Source organism: Natator depressus, chromosome 7 (assembly GCF_965152275.1).
Source record: "Natator depressus isolate rNatDep1 chromosome 7, rNatDep2.hap1, whole genome shotgun sequence".
NCBI classification, from domain to species: Eukaryota; Metazoa; Chordata; order Testudines; family Cheloniidae; genus Natator; species Natator depressus.
The window spans coordinates 112,713,537-112,722,605 of record NC_134240.1 but is presented as its reverse complement, the minus strand read 5'-3'; positions in this window follow the sequence as shown (position 1 = coordinate 112,722,605).

The following is a 9,069-nucleotide window of genomic DNA, read 5'->3' as shown; positions in this document are numbered from 1 at the left end:
AAAACAGACTCCAACGAGAGACTGCTGAATTGGAATTAATTTGCAAACTGGATATAATTAACTTAGGCTTGAATAAAGACTGGGAGTGGATGGGTCATTACACAAAGTAAAACTATTTCCCCATGTTTATTCCCCACTCCCCACCCCCCACTGTTCCTCAGATGTTCTTGTCAACTGCTGGAAATGGCCCACCTTGATTATCACTACAAAAGGTTTCCCCTCCCTCCCCCCGGTCTCCTGCTGGTAATAGCTCACCTTAAGTGATCACTCTCGTTACAGTGTGTATGGTAACACCCATTGTTTCATGTTCTCTATGTATATAAATCTCCCCACTGTATTTTCCACTGAATGCATCTGATGAAGTGAGCTGTAGCTCACGAAAGCTTTTGCTCAAATAAATTTGTTAGTCTCTAAGGTGCCACGAGTCCTCCTTTTCTTTTTGTGAATACAGACTAACACGGCTGCTACTCTGAAACCTGTCTATTTTTGTTGTCTCAAAGGTTGTTGGCTTTGTTCTTCTGATGGATTGTGTTTTTAAGCATTTGTCAGGACATCTAGAGCCTAGGATAGATTCTTATGTGTTGAACTCATATACATATAAATGTAGAGATTTGTTCAATTCAAAGCTGATTTGCATAATCACCGTACTCCCTAAATAAAAGATAATGGTGTGGGTGTGTGAGTGCAAGCTAAATCTGCTGAAATGGTTATGATTTTAGTAATTATATTACACGCAGTAGTTCCATTTTTAAATAATGTGCATCTAAAAGGTCACTTTCTAGACAGCCTTCAATCCATATGTGCAACTCCTGTTGACACCAACGGAAACTGTGCTTGGGGACGGGAGGATTGGATGTGGCCCTCAGTGGTGGGCCTGTGGATTATGTCTTGTTTTCCTCAGATGTCCTGCGAGCAAGAAAATAGAACGTTTTAAACACGGGTAGCAGAAAAGCAGCACGACTTACCTCAAAAGACTTCAGAACAAACCCAAAGCATAATCAGTATGGAGTGGTGCTGACTCATTGGGAAGTCGGGAAGCTGACTATGGATAAACTTACCTATTTCAAGACGAAGCATTCTGAAATGAGAGATGGTCAATTTATTTACTCTGAATAACTTATCCAGTGGCGTGGCCCTCCTTTTCTGTTGGTATGAGATTTGTGAACAACATTGAGTTTTACAAAGATACTCACTCTCTGTGGCTGTTTGACAACAAATTTCAGCCTATGGGTCATTCACAAACTGCTACTTCAACTATTCACTAATCATGGTGTGTAATTAGTCGCCTAAGTCATGTGGTATTCTGTCCATTCCCTGATTGGATGACTGAACAGAAACTGACTGATGAAAACTTTTGTTTGTGCATGAAATACTCTTGTTCTCATAAGTACAGAGGTATTAGAAGAAAGAACAGCCATTCAACAAATGTGCATGTACCAAAACCTATTAGCACAAATGTTTGTGAACTGTACATCAGAACTGCCATATTGGATCAGACCAATGGTCCATCTATCCTAGTATCCTTCCAGCAATGGCTGGTGCCAGACGCTTCACAGGGAATGAGCAGAAGTGGACAATTGATGGAGTGATCCAACCCCGGTCATCCAGTACTAGCTTATGGCAGTCAGAGGTTTAGGGATGTCCAGATGTTTGCATCCCCGACCACCTTGGCTAATAGCCATTGATGGACCTATCCTCCTTGAACTTATCTTATTCTTTTTGAATGCAGTTATACTTTGTATAGACCTAAAGTATACTTATAACAATGAATATAAAGGAGAAAGAATAGGTCCCAAATGAGCTGTCATTCAGAATACGAACAAATATTTGACCAGGTCTACACAAAACCAAAAGACTGGAGTTATTTTTCTGTAATTGAGAGACAACTCAACCCTTGTGAACATCTTAACTCCTCCCTGACAGCCTCCTCTTCTACTCCCCAAGCATTCTACTCAAGTTGAATTGGAATTAATTTTGTTTATATCTTCCTTGATCTGTGGCAAATAATGCTTCGGAGAGTCCCCAGATAGCTGTTTTGTGTTCTTACCGGTGTAATTTCTTTTGGCCTGTAATTTCTTCTGTTGGTTGCTGAAGCTTATGTCCATAAATCCAATGAGTGTATATTACACAAATGGTGAGAAGGGGTAAATCCAGCCTCCATGGCTGGGAGAGAAGGCTGGATTTGGGGGGATGCATATTGCACAGAGCCCAGCTCAATGGGGACGGTCTGCATAGGGGCGGGCAGGGGGCAGAATACAGACTGAATTTTCATCACAATAGTCTAGCATTTTGCAGAATATATTTGTCTGTTTTTTTATTGTCTCTATACTATCCAACAGAAATCTGGAGTCCTTTTGATATCATCTCTCTCTGTGTTTGGTGGGCCTCTTCGTGGGTAGAGCTCTCCCAGTACAATCAGGTGGCCATGTTCCGTGGGATCCATTTCTTGCAACTGAAGAGGGTGGGTTAGTGGTTGGATCCTTCCAATATTCTCCTGGTATGTGTTGATGATGACAGGGTTTCCATTGTCTCAGGAAAGCAGAGCAGCTGGGGTTGTGGGGTGGGTATTAAAGCTGCGGCTCAATTTTGCCTTATTTTTAATTGGGGCAAGATAATAAATGGTACAATCCTATGGTTAATTAGAGTCTTTTATCTACAACCTTTTAGAAATTGGTATCCAGTGCACAACTTTATTCACTGATGAAATGGAGTCACCTCTTGGATGAAGGGTAGAAGCCATTTAATAGCCTGCAAAATGCTGCTCAACAGTTTGACATAAGAAGTGAAGAGTGTGACATCTAAGTGAAAGCGCAGAAGGAATTTACATAATCAAAATCTAATTGCCTGAGTGCAAATGTGGTCAGAAAATCCCTATTCTTGCCAAAAGTGGCATGAAACCATTAAATACTTCAAGGGGAGAGTTAGCCAAAGTTTTCTCTGCTTTGCAATTCCTTCCCCAGCAGTAGAGGTAAGTTGAGGCAGAGAATAGCTACCACAGTGATTCAGAGACTTTAAACTACAGCCCCTTCCATCTGAGGATCTGAACGTACTTCATCCGCATTTCTACGGGGCTTGTCACCACCGTAGTACCTGAGCGCTTTGGAAAAACTGGGCAAAATTCCTGGCCCCATTGAAGTGAGCAGCAAAATGCTCATTTATTTAATTGAGCCATTGAGTTGATCCTCAAAACACCACTGTAAGATAAATCTTACCGACCACATTTTACAGATGAGGAAACTGGGATGCACAGAAATTAAATGACTTGCCCAAGGACGCCACACAGGAAGTCAGTGGCAACAGCAGAAGTAGAACCCTAACTTCCTAGCTCCTTGATCTGACCCTCAACTCCATGGCCATCCTACCTCTGGCCGACTGAATTAGGCATGTGAAAGGAGTACTGTTCCATAGCCTATTAATATCCTAGGGCAGGGGTGGACAAACTACGGCCCAGGGGCCACATCTGGCCCTTCGGAGGTTTTAATCCGGCCCTTGAGCTCCTGCTGGGGAGCGGGGTCTGGGGCTTGGCCCACTCTGGCACTCCAGCAGGGGGCTTGCCCCGCTCCGTGCGTGCTGTGGCTCTGCACAGCTCCCGGAAGCAGCAGCATGTCAGTCCTCCGGCTCCTATGCATAGGGTCAGCCAAGGAGCTCCACAGCTCCCATTGGCCGGGAACCATAGGAGCCGGAATGGGGACATGCCGCTGCTTCCGGGAGCTGCTTGAGGTAAGTGCCATCTGGAGCCTGCACCCCTGACCCCTTCCCGTGCCCCAACCCCCTGCTCCTATCCCCCTTGCGCCCTCTGAACCCCTTGGTCCCAACACACAGCACCCTCCTGCACCCCCAACCCATCATCCTCAGCCCCACCCCAGAGCCTGTACCCCCAGCTGGAGCCTCACCCCCTTCCGCACTCCAACCCACTGCCCCAGCCTGGAGCCCCCTCCTGCACCCTGAACTCCTAATTTCTGGCCCCAGCCGGAGCCCTCAGCCCCTCCCGCACCCCAACCCCCAATTTCATGAGCATTCATGGCCCGCCATACAATTTCCATACCCAGATGTGGCCCTCGGGCCAAAACATTTGCCCACCCCTGTTCTAGGGTCTTGCAGTCTATTATTGTCAATGGCTGTATTACACACAGGTGCAGCAGAGGGTATGGTCCTCTAAATGCAAGTCCATTGATATCAGAGCAGAGAGGTCCATGGCCTAGATTATCTTAGTCTTGAGTCTGGAGAGTTATTCACAACACTCACAATGTAAGGCCCTATCTAAGCCTATCAACCTTCTTTTGTAAGCCTGTTGTACAATCCTAACTTTTTCTTTTCACACCCTTTGAAAAGTTTGATTGGACGTTGATTTCTCTGAGAATCCATTTTTTTCTATGTTCTATTAACCCTCCCTCCGCTCTGCTTTGTCATTGTGTTCTTGTTCTGTTCCCATTCAAACAACTTGACAGAGGAGTTGGAGGGGGTAGAAAGGTCAGAGGTTACACTTTGGGAGGCCAGAGAAAATAAAAGGGTCGCAGATATACAAATGGCCTGATTTTGCAACATCCTGAATGCTTTGCAACTCCCATTGCCTTGGGAGATATGGAAATTTAATGCCTTGCAATATTCAGTCCTTTATAGCTGGCTTGAAAATTCATGACTAAATTAACTGCACCCAATCCATATTCAAACTTTGTACCATAGTCTATCTGTGATCCAGTGCTGAATTGCTACTGATACGAGCAGGAATTTTGTGCATCAATGGAGGCAGTATTTGGGCCATTATAATGTAATAGTATGTTTGCATAAATCCTACGATGGGGCAAATATCTCAATTATAGATCCACAGGTGTCCTGTACTGACCTTTTACTCTTGATTCATACAACAGTCTCTAGTGATTTCAGTGGCTTTTTTTGTATTGCATACCAGGCTAATACACATCATTAGAGCTTGGCAAAACTTTTGGGGGGGAATTTTTTGACTAAATGGAAATTTCCATAAACAAATCTCAATTTCTGGAAGAAAAAAAAGGGGGGGGGAGGATTTTTTTGTTTTGATTTTTCTATGAAAATCTTAAAATTTTCCAAGAAAAATGTTCTTTTTGTCAAAATGTTTCACAGTGAGAAATATAATATATGGATTCACCAGGGGAAGGTCATGCCTGACTAATCTAATCGCCTTCTATGATGAGATTACTGATTCTGTGGATGAAGGGAAAGCAGTGGATGTATTGTTTCTTGACTTTAGCAAAGCTTTTGACACTGTCTCCCACAGTATTCTTGTCAGCAAGTTAAAGAAGTATGGGCTGGATGAATGTACTATAAGGTGGGTAGAAAGTTGGCTAGATTGTCGGGCTCAACAGGTAGTGATCAATGGCTCCATGTCTAGTTGGCAGCCGGTGTCAAGTGGAGTGCCCCAGGGGTCGGTCCTGGGGCCGGTTTTGTTCAATATCTTCATAAATGATCTGGAGGATGGTGTGGATTGCACTCTTAGCAAATTTGCGGATGATACTAAACTGGGAGGAGTGGTAGATACGCTGGAGGGGAGGGATAGGATACAGAGGGACCTGGACAAATTGGAGGATTGGGCAAAAAGAAACCTGATGAGGTTCAATAAGGATAAATGCAGGGTCCTGCACTTAGGACGGAAGAACCCAATGCACAGCTACAGACTAGGGACCGAATGGCTAGGCAGCAGTTCTGCGGAAAAGGACCTAGGGGTTACAGTGGACGAGAAGCTGGATATGAGTCAGCAGTGTGCCCTTGTTGCCAAGAAGGCCAATGGCATTTTGGGATGTATAAGTAGGGGCATAGCGAGCAGATCGAGGGACGTGATCGTTCCCCTCTATTCAACATTGGTGAGGCCTCATCTGGAGTACTGTGTCCAGTTTTGGGCCCCGCACTACAAGAAGGATGTGGATAAATTGGAGAGAGTCCAGCGAAGGGCAACAAAAATGATTAGGGGTCTGGAACACATGACTTATGAGGAGAGGCTGAGGGAACTGGGGTTGTTTAGTCTGCAGAAGAGAAGAATGAGGGGGGATTTGATAGCTGCTTTCAACTACCTGAGAGGTGGTTCCAAAGAGGATGGTTCTAGACTATTCTCAGTGGTAGAAGATGACAGGACAAGGAGTAATGGTCTCAAGTTGCAGTGGGGGAGGTTTAGGTTGGATATTAGGAAAAACTTTTTCACTAGGAGGGTGGTGAAACACTGGAATGCGTTACCTAGGGAGGTGGTAGAATCTCCTTCCTTAGAAGTTTTTAAGGTCAGGCTTGACAAAGCCCTGGCTGGGATGATTTAATTGGGGATTGGTCCTGCTTTGAGCAGGGGGTTGGACTAGATGACCTCCTGAGGTCCCTTCCAACCCTGATATTCTATGATTCTATAATTTCCCAACTGCCTGATGTACTATTTGTACTATGGATAAGAGCTATGAAGAACAGATGGGAGAGAAAAATGCAGTTCTCACTATCAGAAACGTTCAATCTGGTGATATCCAAATCACAAGAAGTACCACCATCTCAACTAGTACCTTTAGCAGAGTCTAGTGGTGAAATAGGGATGGGAACAGAGCTACTCCTTTCCTCAAGGTCATACCTACAAGTCAGGGTTGACACTAGAACTCATCAAATGATTTGTTGTGAATAACAGTTATTGCGTATGTAGCTCTTTAAAAAATATTCACAAACAGTCCGTGATTTCTGAACACATACTTATTAAATGTTCATTGGACAGTTTGGATGAACCATTTTCGGCCTCTGGGCTGTTCAGCAATAGTTCATTTCATCTATTCACACTTCATGGGTTTGGACTGGTCACCTAAGTCACCTGGTATTCTTTTGGATCCCTGGTTGGATGGTTGAAACTTTTTGAACAGAATGAAGAGTAACAGCTACTCTTGCTTGTGTTTACGTGGGAAGATGGGTATTTGCATGAATAAGAGAGATTTCCTAAACATTCAGGCAAATAAAAACCCCATTCATCTGAGTGTTTGTGAATACTGACCGATAAGTAGGTGTGAACACGACTGAACTGGACAGTGGCTGGGAATTTGCAAAAAAAAAAAAAAAAGAAAGAAAAAGTGTGCCTACACTGAAATCAGAGGTGTGATTTGCAGCTCATATGGGCATACAGGCACTAGTTTAAATTCAGCTTACTCACTAAAAATACAGCGTAGCACTGAAGATACAGCAACACAGGCTAGGAACCCGAGTACATACCCAGGTTCCAGGCAGGCTCGTACAGCCAATGCTGAAGCCTGAGCTGCTGTGTCATCATTGCTGGTTTTACTGAGCTAGCTAGGTGAAACCACAAACAATTTAATCAAATGTCGACATGCCAGGCTGAAGGTGTTCAATATTCCCTTTTCAGGGGACCATACAGTATTCATCCATGTTTCGGAAAGGAAGTCGAATTGAAAGTGGTTCTGCCATTTTAAGTTAGCTAAAGGCAATACATATTCCCAACAAAGCTGACATTTGGAGCAGCTAGTTATCATTTTATTCTAGCGTTTTGTTTTCTCTTTCATTTTTTGAGGTGCTTCTACTTGTGAAGGTGCAGGTCCAGAGCTGGGCCCCACGAAACACTTGCTTCATTCCTTCAGATCCAGGAGTGCTAACAATTTGGAAGTTCATAGACTAAAAGACTATTTAAATTCAAGAACAGTATTTCTCAACCACACTCGTTCACCTGAACCCCTTGGCTTCTACACTCTTGTTTAAAATACCTACTACTAGTTTTAAATATCAGATCCCGAACAAAGAGCTTTTTCTTATGTTCTAAGATGTAATTTTAGTGAAAGCTGAGCATAGCCCTGGATTTATATTAAATTCATCCTAAAGGCTTAGCATCCATCCCTCCTGAAACCCAATCTTACAAAAGTTTATATGGCTTCTCAGTGGGTACCATATATAATGGTATATATACATCCATAGTGTAAATTTATACTAGGTTCCAGAATTGGTCTATCCAAATGAGCTCCCGCCATTTTATCCAGTGTCCCACATAAACTTGAAAGAATATCTTCTAGTACAGCAAAGTTAATGAATCAGTGACTATCTTCCTTTTGTAAGATTCACTATAAATAATATGTGCTGTTTGATACTAGCTGGAAAAAAATTCTGTTAGACAAAGATGAATGTTGGGTTGAATAATATCCTGTCTCCCTATTTATTTTTTGTCCGTAGTTTCTGTTTCTTTCATTTGTGAGTATTTTTAGTGAGCCGAGGAATTATTTGGTAAGATATTCAAGATTTCTAGTGGGATTTCTTGATAATGGACAGATTCTTTCTCGTCATAATGATAGCTGAGCTTCTCGAGAGCAAAGAGATACTTTGTTCTTTGTTCTCAAGGAGACAAACTATTATTTCTTTCCCCTGAAGAAGCTTCTAATATGATGGGTGAAATATCAAGAATAATTAGACCAAATGATGATGTAAATCCCACTAGAAATAATGCATCCATTATTTCATTTTATGCCTATCGCTCTAGTTTCTGCCTGATTTAAGTCAATGTGAAGAAAGCTGTGGGTATTCCCTTTATAAGAACTACAATAAAATTCCTCATTGAATATTTACTAGTCCTGAGTTGCTCCTTTTTTGTTGGACCATCATTACACAATTTAAAAATATGATGATAATTTATCCGTTTGCTAGCCCTTTGTTGCTTAATTCCAGCAAGGCAGGCAGAAGGGCTGATAGTTCAAAGGTTAATATGTTTCAGTTGTTGGGCCCCTGAGATTCACTTTCTAGAAAAAAGCTCTTTCACTTTTTATTAAGAAACCCGTGTAATGAAAGGGGAGGAAGTGCTGTCTCTTGCTTAGCAGAGAAGGTCTAGTGGAAGCCAAGATTCTAGGCCTGGCTCAGCTGCTGACTTGCTGAATGACCTTGGTCAAGTCACTTAACCACCCTGTGCCTCAGTTTCCCCAATCTACAAGATGGTGATAATCCTTATGTGCCTCACACAGGCCTTGTGTGGTTTAAGGTGCTTTAAGTTCCTGGGATGAAAGTTGCTACACAAGGGCAAAGTATTATATGAAACTAAATTGAAAAACAGTTTACTGTACATTACTCTTGCAAACAAGTCCTGGA